The sequence below is a fragment of the Carcharhinus amblyrhynchos genome, unplaced genomic scaffold (genome assembly GCF_965287045.1).
Source record: "Carcharhinus amblyrhynchos unplaced genomic scaffold, sCarAmb.v2.hapA scaffold_42, whole genome shotgun sequence".
NCBI classification, from domain to species: Eukaryota; Metazoa; Chordata; class Chondrichthyes; order Carcharhiniformes; family Carcharhinidae; genus Carcharhinus; species Carcharhinus amblyrhynchos.
In genome coordinates, this window is record NW_027649783.1 from 2,355,442 (window position 1) to 2,370,585 (window position 15,144).

General features: G+C 44.7%; 4 non-coding genes across 4 annotated transcripts; 3 read left to right on the forward strand and 1 right to left on the reverse strand.

Annotated features, from left to right (window-relative positions):
• Positions 1 to 1,549: 1,549 nt before the first annotated feature.
• Positions 1,550 to 1,621, reverse strand: trnad-guc (transfer RNA aspartic acid (anticodon GUC)). The gene has a single exon. It is a non-coding gene; the product is annotated as a tRNA-Asp (tRNA).
• Positions 1,622 to 12,140: 10,519 nt separating this feature from the next.
• Positions 12,141 to 12,222, forward strand: trnas-gcu (transfer RNA serine (anticodon GCU)). Its single transcript has one exon. It is a non-coding gene; the product is annotated as a tRNA-Ser (tRNA).
• Positions 12,223 to 13,499: 1,277 nt separating this feature from the next.
• On the forward strand, positions 13,500 to 13,571 carry trnag-ucc (transfer RNA glycine (anticodon UCC)). Its single transcript has one exon. It is a non-coding gene; the product is annotated as a tRNA-Gly (tRNA).
• A 326-nt stretch (positions 13,572 to 13,897) lies between these two features.
• On the forward strand, positions 13,898 to 13,979 carry trnas-aga (transfer RNA serine (anticodon AGA)). Its single transcript has one exon. It is a non-coding gene; the product is annotated as a tRNA-Ser (tRNA).
• The last annotated feature ends 1,165 nt before the right edge of the window (positions 13,980 to 15,144 follow it).

Sequence of the window (15,144 nt, forward strand, 5' to 3'; positions counted from 1 at the left end):
CAGTCCCATGATGTCCAGAGTACTGGATGGCGGAGAATCCTCTGAGTCACCAGTGGAGTCAAACAGGGCTGTGTGCTCGCACCCACACTGTTCAGCATGATGTTTACTGCCATGCTGAATGATGCCTTCCAGGACAGTGTTGCTGGAATCAGCCTCAAGTACAGAGTGGATGGGAAGCTTTTCAACCTGAGGAGACTTCAATCTATTAAGAAAGTGAAGGAGACCGTTCTGAGAGTTTTCCTCTTTGCCGATGGCTGCGCCCTGTATGCTGGCTCAGAACCAGAGATGCAAGTCAGTATGGACAAATTTTCCACGGCTTGTGACAACTTTGGAGTCACCATCAACATTAAAAAGACTGAAGTCATGCACCAGCCTGCTCCTCATGCACCGTACACAGAACCCATAATCACAATCAAAGGGTAGAAACTACAGGCAGTGGACCAGTTCACTTATCTTGGCAGCACCCTCTCCCAAGAAGTGGCTACTGGTAGAGAAGTTAACTACAGAATAGCAAAGGCAAGTTCTGCTTTCGGTAGACTGCGCTCCACTGTATGGGAATGTCGAGGAATCAGCCCAGGAACAAAACTGAAGGTCTACAGCGCCGTGGTACTCACTACCCTCCTGTATGCCTGTGAAACGTGAACTGTGTATCGAAGGCATGCAGACAGCTCAATCATTTCCAGATGACTTGTCTTTGCAGAATATTACGCGTCCGATGGCAAGACAAAGTACCAGACACTGAAGTTCTCTCTAGGGCAAGGCTATCATCAGAACACACACTGCTGATGAGAGCGCAGACCCGGTGGGCAGGTCATGCCATCCGTACGTCAGACGAGCACAAACCCATGCAGCTCCTTTTCGGGGAACTCTCTGCTGGAAGACGCTCGCATGGCGGACAGAAGAAACCTTTCAAAGACACACTCAAGGCCTCCCTAAAGTCGCTTGACATTGACACGACCACCTGGGAAATGCTGGCACAAAACCGCCCTACCTGGCACTGCCTCACCCACAAAGGCTGTCCAGCTCACGAAGCAAGGTGTATTACTGAAGCACAATTTGAGCGCGAGCTGCGCAAGTCCAGAGCCACCAGCGCAACAACTACAGTGTCTACACAAGTCTGTCCAATATGTACCAGGACATTCCGTGCCCGAATTGGCCCTGACCAGTCACCTTCGGACACACCGCAACCAGCTTCGAAATGACTAATGGTAATCAATGACGATGGACGAACAACAAACAATAACAAAGATCTGGGAATCAGTGGATCATCCAAAAATAGATCTGAAAAATATGAAATCACAGCATTTATTGACATTGTGCTAATATCAGGGTAATATTCGACGTGTTGACTCCGTGACATCGCCAGATCAAAGGTGAGCCAAAATGCTGATGAATTGAACGAACGTTGATCTCAGGTCAGGAAAAGTGTCGGTGCAAATGTAAAGATTTGCATTCTTGAAAGTTTCATTTCTTGACAGTCTTTTTCGTTTCTATTTTGAAAGTGAGAGAACAACACAAGTACAATTTGGCATAATAAAATTGCGCTGACCTCCCCATCGGGGAATTGAACCCCGGTCTCCCGCGTGACAGGCGAGGATACTAACCACTATACTAACGAGGAGCTGGTAGGTGAAGAGGCCATACGCATTGTACACTTGTCACTTACACTTCCGGAGCGACAACTCAGTTCTGACGAGATCAGTTATTTTCCCCAATACGGAGAACCATTTAATGCAGCAAACAGCGGATTTAACTAACTCATTAAGACTTTTGGATTAGCAGGAAAGAGAATGGGATGGATGCATGAAGAAAAAACACAAATCAGTTGGAGACAGAAAGATGCGTTTGCCGTTCATATCAAACCGCATATTCTTTTTTTAATTTTGGAGGAAAGACGGGGTGTATTGAAGTCTGAACATGCTGGACAATCTCAGCCGGTCTCTCTCCACAGATGAGGTCAGACCTGTTGATTTTTTCCAGCATTTTCATTTGTTGCTTCAGATTCCAGCATCGGCAGGATTTTACTTTTATCTTGTCAAGAAATGCGTTGTTTTCCTTTTGTCGAGTGTAACAGGACAAAATTTGCGAATAATGCACAATTTGTGGGAAAGCAGGCGGTGAAGAGGATATGAAAATATTCCAGATGGATCCAGATATACTCGGAGAATTGGATAGCTTTTGGCAGATGGAGTTCAATGTGAATAAATGCGAAAGGCAAATTATTATCCTTCTGGAAAGCAGTTTCAAAATCTGTCTGGGCAGAGGGATCTGGCTGTCTCTGTCCAGAATCACAGAAAGTCAGTATGCGGGTAAAATGTATAATTCTAAAAAGGCAAGTTGAATGTAAGCATATATTGCAAAAAAACTGGAGTAAGAAAGTCGAGAAATATTGTTTCAATTGTGTTGATGAAGCCATAACTGGAATATTGTGTCCAGTTTTGGTCCCCTTATTTGTGGAAAGATGAGGTGGTATTACATCCAGCACTTTTTCCCTTCCTTCTCTATGTGCGGTATGCTTTGTCTGCAAGAAACCATACCTTTCACTGTGTACTATTTCATGTGACAAAAATAAATCAAATCACATCAAATTCGGCTGTCAGAATGAGATTACCGACGCGACTGGCGAGTTACAACCACAGGTCGACATGGCGAGTGGTGAAAACTGATATCACTGCTTCTGATCTTCACCAGAACAGAGAGTGAAATGGAACATTGTTCGGGAACATTCCTGATTTTACAATGTTGTTCCGAAAAGATGGTTAAAAAGCTAAAGGAGACATTGAAAAGATGCTTTCATTACACAGCGTTTGGCAGTTGGCTCGTTGGTCTAGGGGTATGATTCTCGCTTAGGGTCGCGACACGAAAATGCGAGAGATCCCGGACGAGCCCGGGTTTTACTTTCATTTTTCACCAGAGTAGATTCTGAGAATGAGTGAAATCAGGAGCAGTTTCGTGTTCCCGAGAAGTCATTGCAGAGAATATATTACTGCAGAACACGGGAAAAAAAAACAATCACTCGATTTAAGGTCATTTAACCGTGTTGTGGGTCTCTGGGATCGGATACACCGGATGAATAACCGCATGCTGTGGATTCAGGAAACTGGCTGAATGCCGTCAGTTGTCATCTTGTCTGAAGACCAGACAGTCTGACAGAGCTGAGAATCCCACAGTTTGATTTTTCTCTCATATTTTAGTTTCGTTCTGGTATTCCCAGTGAACCGTGTGTTTCAGCAATCCAGTTGAGAGGAAATTAACAACCAGGGTACAGACACACGAAGATAGGGAATAAGAGTAGAAGTACTCCATTCGGCCCGCCTGCCCATGTTGTGCTGAGTTTATTCATCATATAAATACAGATAAATCAGCAAGGCTATGCTTTTTAAGTAAGGGTGTTAGTACCGGTATGTATTTCCTTTTGAACCAAGTGGCATGTTGAATCATTGTTGTTCAGAATAGTCAGAATTTCACTATGCAATAGTTTAATTATTGGTACAAACATATTAAAGCATATATTAAACAAAAATTTACCTATTTCTGATTGGGGATGGTATATAGAGAGAAACGTGCTTTTCTCCACATATATTACTGATCGATACCTGGGTGTACAGGTTTCAAACTCAAAACTTACCAGCAGTACAAAACTTGAAAATAGTGACAAACTTTAGTGAGAAGGATTTTGAACATCTTCAAGAAGATACAGAGCGGCTGGTGGAATGGGCAGACATGCGAAAGATGCAATTTAATTAATGTAAGAAAGTGTGAAGTGTTATATTTCGGTCCGAAGCTCTAGGAGAGGTGATATAAATTAAAGTGTATACCTTTAGTGTTCCTCGTCCCTATTGCACCTTTACCATGCCAAGATACCACAGTCTATTCACCCATCTCAGAACACATTGAATATCCAGGCTTAGGTCTGTATTTCACCGTCTACTTGTACAGTGATCATTAAACATTTAACACTCCCACGTTCTGATGTACCTTCACTCTGCAACGACTCCCTGCTCCGTCTGACAACATTGCACCTCCACTTTGTTCACTGCCCATGGTAGGCTCATCTTACCCAGTCCCCACTGTGTTACACTCTGCTCAGTTAAGTTGTCCAGATTGCATACTGTTCCAACTTTCCTACTGTCCACAAATAATAAACGAATAAATGGATTTCCATCCCTTGATGAATAACTGTCACCTTTCAATGTTTAGCGGGTGAGTTTAATGAAGCGCTGTGTGTGATTCTCGCCTTTATGCTTCTGTACAAATTTCGTCAAAGAAAGTTATCCAAATATATCCTCAATTCTCCTTCTCGTTCAAAAAGAACTGAGCGGGTGATGGATAATGTTTCAATATTCGCTTCAAAAAGATAGAGAATGGATTTACAAATTTAAAATCCAAGGGTGACATCAATGCCTGAAGTGGTTTTCAGGCTGTGGCGACTAGAATAACAATGCACATTCTCAATTTGAATTGTTCAAAATGATAGAATGGAGGATCCATTGTGGATATATAGAACACAGAACATTACAGCGCAGAACAGCCGACCAATTAAAAAGCAATGACCCTCTCACCTCAACCAATCCCTTTCCATCCATAAACCTGTCCACGGATCTCTTAAACGCCCCCAAACTAGGCGCATTTACAACTGCAGCAGGCAGGGCATTCCAATCCCTGTTGAATTTAATTTTAATTTTAATTCATTTTTAATTTTTTTATTTTAATTTTTAATATTTAATTTTAATTTAAATTTAAAGGAAACTTTAAACTTTGCAGCTGTGCTGTGCTTCAGGAGCTGGTTTTACACAAATCTCCATTCATCAAAGTGTTGCCTCTCCTGCTGAGCATTTCCTGTTTTTGTTTCAGATTTCCAGCTTCCAGCTTTGTGTTGTGTTCTGTTCAGGGGTTTTACTGGAACTGATCCGCCCTGTGACAGAGGGAGTAGAATGTATCTCCCGACTATGAAGCCTGCCAGATTAGACTCCAAGTTGTGCAAGAGAATGAGGTGGAGGAGAGAGGGAGGATCATTCTGGACTGATTTCCTATAAAAAGGACATAAAGGTCTGCATTTCCAACGCTGTTTTAACAGGCATAAGATGTTCAACATGGTTTGCAATCAATGAAGTTCCCGACGTTTTAAATGCGAGATTGTTGAACTTACCAGCAGCTGTTACATTGTCAAGAATCCATATAAGACCCTGTAAAGGCAGCACCAGATATGTGACTCTGTGGCGCAATAATTACAAGCAGGTTAGCCATTCAAAGGTTGTGGGTTCAAATCCCATCAGAGTTGTGTTTTGGATCAGATTAGTAGCAAACGGTTTGCTGCTTCATTGATGTGCTTCAGCTTTGACGCCGATATTTCCTGCTCTGCTATCTTTCCACGCTGTGTTTGTTTACTCGGTTCTCAGGGAAACCACAGAAGAAAACACAAACCTCACTGGCTTTCTTAACGTTTGATATTGCGTTCGCTGATTGCGTTGGAAGTAGGAACATATTTTTCAATAATTCTTCTGCTTCTTTTGGAAGATAAAGAAGATTAAAAACTCACACGCAGCAACAACAACTTATAAATAACTAAAAATCAGTCAATAAATATCAGTGCCCTGCAGCGCGGTGGTGTTATCCTGATGTATCTGCTGCGCTTGTCCTTCTAGGCTGTAGTGGCCGTGGGTTTGGAAGGTGCTGGAAAAGGAGTCTTGCTGAGTTGCTGCAGTGCATCTTGTAGATGGTGCACACTGCTGCCATTGTGTGTCTGTAGTGGAGAGAGTGAACTTTTATACATGAGAAGAGAATGAAGTGGGATGCTTTCTCCTGGATGGTGGGAAATGTTTGTAGAGCTGTTCAGGTTGCATTCAACCAGGCAAGTTATCCCAGGAAACCAGGTGCTCCGGTTTCCTCCCACAAAGATGAGCAGTTTGGGCGGATTGGCCGTGCTCGATTGCCCCTCGGTCCCCAAAGTGTTTGTACAGGTAGATTAGCGGGCATAGGGCCTATGTGCGATTCTCTGACGGAGAGTCGCTACAGACTCGATGGGCAGAATGGTCTCCTTCAGCACTGTCCGGATTGTATGATTCTAAGGTCATTTGACAGTGTTAGAAATTCCCTGAGGGGACAAAAAAAAGAAAACTGTGTTTGTAGAACTTACACCGTTGGGTTTGTTGCAAATTAAATGTTTTTTTTCACATCAAGATGATGAAAATACCTCGATCGTGTAAATAAACAGTCGGAATAATCGTGGGGAGTCTCGAAATGTATTTTTGTTTCATCTTTGTAGATGATCAACTGTGAAGGGATAGATAATATTGACTAGCAAGGAAGGGACATTGTGACTTGCACAATTGCAAAGATCACTTGATAGGAATCCAGGCTGGACTGAGATTCAAACCCCACATCACCTGTTTACCAGAAAGGCGATTTCAACAACTAAACCACACAGACTTCCTGTGGGGTCGAATGCTGGAAAGTCGTTCCGGATATTGTGTATTTGTGGAAATAAGTGATACTAACAGTGTCCGTGCACACTGATTGGAAACAAGGATATGCCTGCCGATACACAGGCACTTTAACCAAATTAGCCACAGAGCCTGACATTGCTAACTTTGGTACAGCGGAATGCTGGAAATACGTTCCAGATCTGGTCGTGTTTGTGAAAACAGATTTACGATCAGTACTGGAAAGGATCTGTGAAAATAGAGATAGTTCACATTTCAGATGCAGACCTTACACTGGAACGACTGTTTCTCTCTCCACAGATGCTATGGGATCCCGGGTAGATTCATGAAAGAAAAATAATTGGATCCTACAGTGGGCTATGACTGCACCGATTTCAAATCCCCCTTTCCCCCGATATTGAACAAAAACATCAGGCACATCACTCAGTGAAACTCTTCCGTTCAACATTGAGCGGTTTATCGTGAGTTGGTTCCAAATACTGTTTTCAGACACAAATCTGGTATAAAAGTAGTTGTGTTCAGGGTGTGATTCATACACACAGTTTTCTGCTCTGAAGGCAGGCGTGCCCCTTGTGTGGCGCGAGATTTTTTTTAATGATTCATTCATCCGGGAAATGTGTGTCACTGACCCGGGAAGCCTGTATTCTCCAAATTAATTATCTTTGAGTAATTGGCGATGAATTCATTCTGGAGCCAGTGCAGTTCATGTGGTGTCTGTGCACACACACACTGCCATTCGGGAGGAATTTCCAGGATTGTGAACCATCGGAACGGGAATATGTTTCCAAGTCAGGATGATGTGTCTCGGAGTGGAACTCAGAGATGGTTGTTGTTTCTCTGCATCTGGTGCCCTTGTGGTGCCAGGTGAGAGATTTCTTGGGTTTGGATGGTGCCGCGCGAAGGAAAATGTAATTAATGTCAGGAGTGGGATTTGAACCCACTCCTCCAGAGGAGACTGCAACCTGAACGCAGCGCCTTAGACCGCACGACCACCCTGACTGCCTGCCGGAAAGGGTGAAACCTCTGCCCAAATCGATTAGAGTTCCATCTTTCTTGTTATTCCATTTCAAACACTGTCTCCGCATTGACTGATTGAGGGTGAACTGATCACTTATTTTGAGGTTAACGGACCAAGGTGAAGGTAAGACTCAGAGTCCCACAGGTTTGAGGGGTGAATCGTCCAGCACCATTCCATATTCTTCATCCAAATGAGAAACTCCAGCTGGCAATCGATTCAAATCAGGACACCAGCTTTAGGTAGAGGTTTGCCACCATGAAGACAGGTGGTTTCAGAAGCTCCAAAACAGGCATCAGTTTCATTTGCAGCACTAATGGCAGATATTGTCTTTCCAGAATCGGCCGTTCCGCCATGAAAATTAATGCCGGGTTAGGTGGAATGGTCACGTTAAATTTCCCCTTAGGAGTATTAGCGTGTTAAATACGTGGGGTGATTAGGATAGGGCCTGTGTGAGGTTGTTGTTGGCACAGGCTCGGTGGGCCGAATGGCCTCCTTCTTACTGTCGAGATTCTATGAAGTTCGGGGCGGCAGTTTCACTTCCCGGAGAATATTGATGACTGTTCCCTGATAACATTAAAACTTCTAACCAGTCAATGTCTGTTTGAGAACTGGCCATGAATAGAGCTGACACTGAAACGGTTCATATTGAATTAGTTCCAGCAAATTGGTTCTTGAAGCGGTGTTAATATAATGCTTTCAGAGAATGTCACAGCTTCTTAAAGGATCAGTTGCGCTTGTTTTTCGTTTGTTCATTAATTTTGTGAATCTATTTGAAGCGGCTGCAGTTGGTCAGTTTGCAGGGGCGGAGCCAGGTTCTAAAGTTAGAGAGGGCGAACACATAAAAAAGGCGCCACGGCGCATACCGCTTGTGTATTCATCTCACTTACTGTCCTGTCTGGAGACAATACACATCTCTTTAACCTATGCTTAATGCTATCTCCACTCATATTGTCTGCGCCTTTAAGACTTGATTAGCTGTAAAGACTCGCATTCTGATCAGTATTCTGTAAACTGAGTCTTTATCTGCCCTGTTTGTGATCAGAACTCCCACTCACCTGACAAAGGAGCAGCTCTCCGTAAGCTAGTGGCGTTTGTTAACAAATAAACCTGTTGGACTTTAATCTGGTGTTGTGAGACTTCTTACTGTGTTTACCTCAGTCCAAAGCCGGTATTTCTACACCTTGGAAAGAGGCAACAGGGGAGCAGTTCGACTGAGGTGCAGAAGCTCGGAGAATGAGGATGGCGCCCTTAAAGGGAGTGGGGAATGAGGATCTGTACTCGTTTTGTGAGTCGGTGGGTTTTTAATTACAGGTGGTCATTCTGTGTAGAATTGGAGACAGAGAGGTCAAGGAAGGATAGGGCAGTATCAGAGAAGGACCATGTGAAGGTGCGAGAGTGAAAAGTGGAAGGAAAGTAGCTTTTTTTTGTCCAGGTGCAGAAGAGAGCAAGACGCGGCACCGATACAGTCAGCGATGCAGCAAAAAAAATTGTGTGTGTGTGTGTGTGTGTGTGTGTTATGGGGCGGGGTGGGGGTGGGGGCTGGTGGCGCAGAGATGGAACAGGATTGAACAAGGAACATTCCACAAACCGGCAGTTTAACAGAGCCTAGTGGGTGAAACGATTAACTTTGCTTCTTTCCATGCTGCTATCTAACGATTACAGGTTCGAGTCTGGTCTCTTGGAGTCATGGAGTTGGGGGTAGGGTGTTAGCGTGGATAGAGGATTGGTTGTCAAATAGGAGGCAGAGAGTGGGGGTCAATGGGTGCTATTCGGATTGGCGGTTGGTGACTAGTGGGGTGCCCCAGGGGTCGGTGCTGGGGCCTCAGCTATTTACCATTTATATAGATGATCTGGAGGAGGGAACCGAGTGCAGGGTGTCGAAATTTGCTGATGACACCAAGATTGGGGGAAAGGCAAATTGTGCGGAGGGTGTGGAGAGTCTGCAGAAGGATCTAGATAGGCTGGGCGAATGGGCCAGGAAATGGCAAATGGAATTTAATGTTGGCAAGTGTGAGGTGGTCAACTTTGGTAGGAAGAATGGTAGGAAGGACTATTACTTACGTGGCGAAAAACTGCAGCAGGCGACGGTGCAGAGGGACCTCGGGGTCCTTGTGCATGAGTCGCAAAAACCCAGCTTGCAGGTGCAGCAGGTGGTCAGGAAGGCGAATGGGATGCTGGCCTTCATAGCGAGGGGGATTGAATATAAAAGTAGGGAGGTCTTGCTGCAGCTGTATAGGGCATTGGTGAGGCCGCAGCTGGAGTACTGTGTGCAGTTTTGGGCGCCGCACCTGCGCAAGGATATTTTGGCCCTGGAGGGAGTGCAGAGGAGGTTTACTAGGCTGATACCGGAGTTGAGGGGATTGAGCTATGAGGAGAGGCTGAATAAACTAGGCTTGTACTCGTTAGAGTTTAGAAGAATGAGGGGAGATCTCATTGAGACGTATAAGATGATGAATGGGATGGATAGGATAGAGGTGGAGAGACTCTTCCCGCTCAGAAAGGACAGTAGGACTAGGGGGCACAGCCTCAAGATAAAGGGGAGGCGGTTTAGAACGGAGTTGAGGAGGAACTTCTTCACTCAAAGGGTGGTGAATCTCTGGAATTCTCTGCCCGTTGAAGTGGTGGAGGCTGCCTCGCTAAATATTTTTAAGAAGCAGGTTGATGGGTTCTTGATAAGAGAGGGGATTAAGGGTTATGGGGAGAGGGCGGGAAAGTGGAACTGAGCCACGACAGATCAGCCATGATCTTATTGAATGGCGGGGCAGGCTCGAAGGGCTAGATGGCCTCCTCCTGCTCCTATTTCTTATGTTCTTATGTTCTCTTTCTACAGAAATCTGGTGGAACCTCCTGAAAACCGAGCTCTCGCCCGTTAACTGACATCCACCGTTATTCCCAAACAACTTTCTCAGAATTAAATTCCTTGTAACTTTGTTCATTTAATTCTCACTCGTCTTAGTGTTTTTAGATCAGATATTCCACAATGTATGTTTGATCTGGATAAATTGTTAATGTTCCAAAACTAGAACAAAATGCTTTGAATCAATCGGCTAATTGAAATTCTGTGGCAGGAATTCTAATCTCCTCAGGAAGAGGTTTAATGCTGAGCTGAATGAACTGTTTTTGTTTACAGGGATGAAAGGTGATGTCAATGGGCTGGTAATCCAGAGGCCCGCGCTAATCTTTGGGGACACGGAGTAAATCCCACCACGGCAGCTGGTGTAATTCAAATTCACTGATTTAACACATCGGCACATGGATAGAAAACAGAAACAGGAGGAGGCCATTCGGCCCAAACAACGCTGGAATTGAAAGCAAGCCTCAGAAATGGCGGCCTTGAAATTTCCATCGATTCTTTTCCACAGAAAACACCTTCACAGAACAACAGGGAACATTTCACACAAAAGAAGAAAAAACTTCTGCTCAAGACGGATGATATTTACAAACCGGGAACACATTTACACAACAGGGAAGAATTTGTCAGAACCACAGTGAAGATCTGTCAACGGGAGAGTCACAGTTCCAAACAGAGAGAACAGTTACACAGCAGAGAGCACAGTTACACAACAGAACGTACATTTCAAAACAAGGCCTATCTTTGTGTAACAGAAAATCCCTTTTCATACTTAATCAGTTTTTCCATCTCAGTATCTTGCTGATTTGTTCGAATATTTTCTGTCTCTCATTGTGAGTGTGACCTAATAGTTTTTTACTGCTTTTCTGTGTGTTTTACTCTGTCTGTTACATTCGGGATGATGTTACGTGTTATTATACAGCCAGGGTGAGCTTCCCAGGGCCTCGTTTGTAATGATAAGAGACAGTGAATAGATTCCTGGCTCGCGGGCAGCAGTAATAAGCAGGGAGGGGCTGACTTTGGGAAGCAGAGTGGCGCAGCGGAAGCGTGCTGGGCCCACAACCCAGAGATCGATGGATTGAAACCATCCTCTGCTATCACCTACTCACTCCATCAAATAGAAACAGTGATGGTCTTCGTTTTCATTAATAAGTAGCCCAGAGCATTTGTCTCCATTGGCTGGACAGTTTATTCAGCCAACAGCGCGGGATCAATTCCCGGGTCAGTTGAGATTGATCATGAAGGCTCTGCCTTCTCAGTCTTGCTCCTCTCCTGAGGTGTGAATCCTCTGGTTAAATCACAGCCAGTCAGCTCTCCCCATTGATGGCTCCCAGAAACAACTGGGACTGTGAACCTTGCTTTAACTTTACCGACAATGAACAAATCATATTCCTCACACATTGTTCAAATATAAAAGTGCATAAAAAATTAACTAAACATGAAAATCGGATCATCCCTAAAATTTCATTTCTATCCCAGTTTTTGAATTTGTCATTTCAGGAACAACCAAAACCCAAAGAGCGACACACAAAAGCTCCGTGGTTAGGACACACAGCCCTCTACTGGGAGGTCAGACTCTCTCCTGTTGCTCCACAAACTCCCAGCACTTTCTCTGTTTTACATCAGGGTCATGTTCGGTGAATTCAAAACCAAACCGGGAGCAGAGAGGTGAACTGTCTCTCTCTTTACTTTCTCTGGATTTACATCAAATGGAAAAGTAACAACGAATCAAGAGAAAGCAGAAAGGCAACGTTATCCTGCGGGAGAAATGTGTTCTTTGCTACGGTTGTTAAAACACAAGAGGTGGTTTGGGGAGCAGTCTCTGCATGACGAGGTGGCCGAGTGGTTAAGGCGATGGACTGCTAATCCATTGTGCTCTGCACGCGTGGGTTCGAATCCCATCCTCGTCGGTGGTGTATTTGTTCTGTCTCCTTATTACCGGGGAACTGATGATTCACTCAGTGTTTTGAGTTTCACGGAACCAAGATGAAGTTTGGACACACAGGCTGGAGGGGTGAATGTTCCAGAACAATTCCACATTCCCATATTTCTAATCCCACGAGAAACTGGAGCTGACGATCGATTCAAGTCAGGACCCCAGTTTTGGACAGGAGTTTGCCACCAGGTAAACATGTGGTTTCAGAAGATCCAAAGCAGACTCCCGCTTCATTTGCGGCCCGAATGGCAGATTTTGTCTTTCCAGAATCGGCAGCTCAGCCATGAAAATTAGCGCCGTATTAGCGGGATTGGCCATGCTAAATAGTCCCTCAGTGTCAGGGGGATTAGCACGGTAAATATGTGGGGTTATGAGGATACAGGCTGGGTGGGATTGTTGTCGGTGCAGGACCGACGGAAGTTCCGTAATTAAAACTAATGCAAATAACGATTACTTACTCAGAGTGGGCGATGGTGGTATTGTGGTGAGTTTACCTGCCTTCTAAACTGTTGACTCGGGTTCGATTCCCGGCTGTTGCATTGATAATTTATTTAGAACCTGATCGCGGCCTCTCGGACTTTAAACGGAGTGAACAAAAAACAGAGGCAGGCGCGCTGGAGTTGTTTCAGAGTAACTGAGACAGGCACATGAGTGGGTTGGAGATGGGAGGGTATAGGAAATTGTTTTAAATAAGGTTCATTAGCCTTTGGACGACCCTGGTAATGGAAAAGGATATGGGATGATAATAATGTTTTTTCTCTTTTAATTCACAGGTTTTAAGTCGGTCCACCTCGTGTCCAACGAGGGGCATACACGCGATGGGTCGTACTGGGGCTGCTCTTGGTTGTTCGAGATTGGCCTAGTGCTTCATGTCGTTAGTGTGTGCCTAAACTGGACCAGATACTGGGCAAGATCAGTGACTATCACTGATTGCTGTTCAGACACATGGATTTGGGCCGGTGTCTGTGGGAGTTTGCACATTCTCCCCGTCCTTGAGTGGGTTTTCTCCGGGTGCTCCGGTTTCCTCCCACACCCCAAAGATGTGCTGTTAGGCTGATTGGCAGGAATAAATTCTCCCTAAGTTAGTTTCCCTCAATGTGGATGGCCATAAAAACAATAGATAGGGGTCATGGGCGGAGGGGGGAACTGGTAGTATTAAAATGGCGGCGCGGGCTCGTTGGGCCGAAGGGCCTGTTTCCGGGGCTGTTTTTGTTCTTTGTTCTTCAAATAAGGGCTGATTGAGCGTTGTGAGCGATGGTGGTATAGTGGTGAGTATAGCTGCCTTCCAAGCAGTTGACCCTGGTTTGATTCCCGGCCATGGCATTGATAATTTATTTACAACTTTATCCACTTCCTCCTGTGTTTTCAACCGAGTGGACAAAACCAGGGCGAGCGCAACATTTTACGATAATGAAATACAATAGAGATTTGTCTTTTTCTTTTTATTCGGGCCTAATTTGTTTGTAATGAAAAATTACTGAGATACAGAAACAAGTCTCTGACCCAGTAAGTGAGTTCTCCGTCAGAGACAAAGATACAAAAGTAGAGGAACAATTTTCAGCTCACACACTGAGCTTTGTACAATAACGGTGCCTGATGAAGTTAGTATGAACGCTACTGAGGTGATTATTAGTCAAAGAGCTCGTGGAGCTGCGATGGCCGAGTGGTTAAGGCGTTGGATTAGAAATCCAATGGGGTTTCCCCACGCAGGTTCGAGTCCTGCTCGCAGCGATTATCATTGAAAGCGTTTGCTCCTGGCAGCCCCAGAGCCGGAACTCCTTCTGGTATTTTGGTGCCAAGTATGTGGATCACCATCATGCTTTCAGCTCCATGGCTCTGGGCCGAGTGCAGGAAGGTGAGCTGGAAGAGGACACCTGGGTGCCCTCGGGCTGGCATGGACAAGATAAGCCGAATGATTCAGTGCTGTTCCCTTTCTCTGGTTCCATGAGGGAAATCATAATGTGAGCAGATTGAAAAACAACAGCATCAGGAGCGCAAGGACAAAACAAGGTCTCATTTCAGAGGAAGATTCTTATGGAATGACACACAGAACATAAGAAATACATTTCATCAGAATACACTGAATGATCATTTCAAAATGCTGCTTGGATGATATGACATCGTGTTCATTCAAACACATTGCTGAAGCTGGTCATTATTGGGCGTTAGGAACTCCTGGTTATAGCAGATTGGGAATGGAAGGAGCAGCTTCACATCTGCACATTGACAGGTCAAACTGTGTCTCAGATTGACAGCTCCCAGGACAGGTTTTCCTCTCCTCTCGCTCTGTGCTGTGGATTCTCGGGGATTAGTTGGAGTTTCCCAGCTCAGTAACTGTGAAAGCCTCTGAGGCCGGCGATGCTCACAGTGTCTGTTCCCTAGATTCAGGGGGCTGCAGCCAATCAGAGCTGTGCCTGGGTTAACCCAGAGCTGGTTGAAACGATGATATTGTTCACAAGCTGAATTCTATTCGATCAGATATAGAAACAGATTGTGTGCACTCAGTCACTAAACAACAAGATCCCGCCTTCATATAGAGTTGATGAGAGGGGATGGAGGGATACAGTGAGTTAGAGCAGTGAGACACAGATCTGTTCTATTAATATGCCCCTTTCTGTTGCAAACTTGTTCCCTGTTGTGTAAAAGAGATTCTCCGTGAGGATTTTTTTTGTCTGTAAATTGCTGCATGTTGTGTTAAGATGTTCCCTCTTCTGGTGTAATACTCCGGTTGCATACAAAATCCATTTAGTACAGATCGAGGTTTTATATATAGAACATAGAACACTGCAGCACAAACAGGCCCTTCGGCCCACAAGTTGCGCAAATCACATCTACATCTACCAAGCCATAGAACTTTCTGTAACTTCCAAACACATTAGATCCCGTATACTCATCC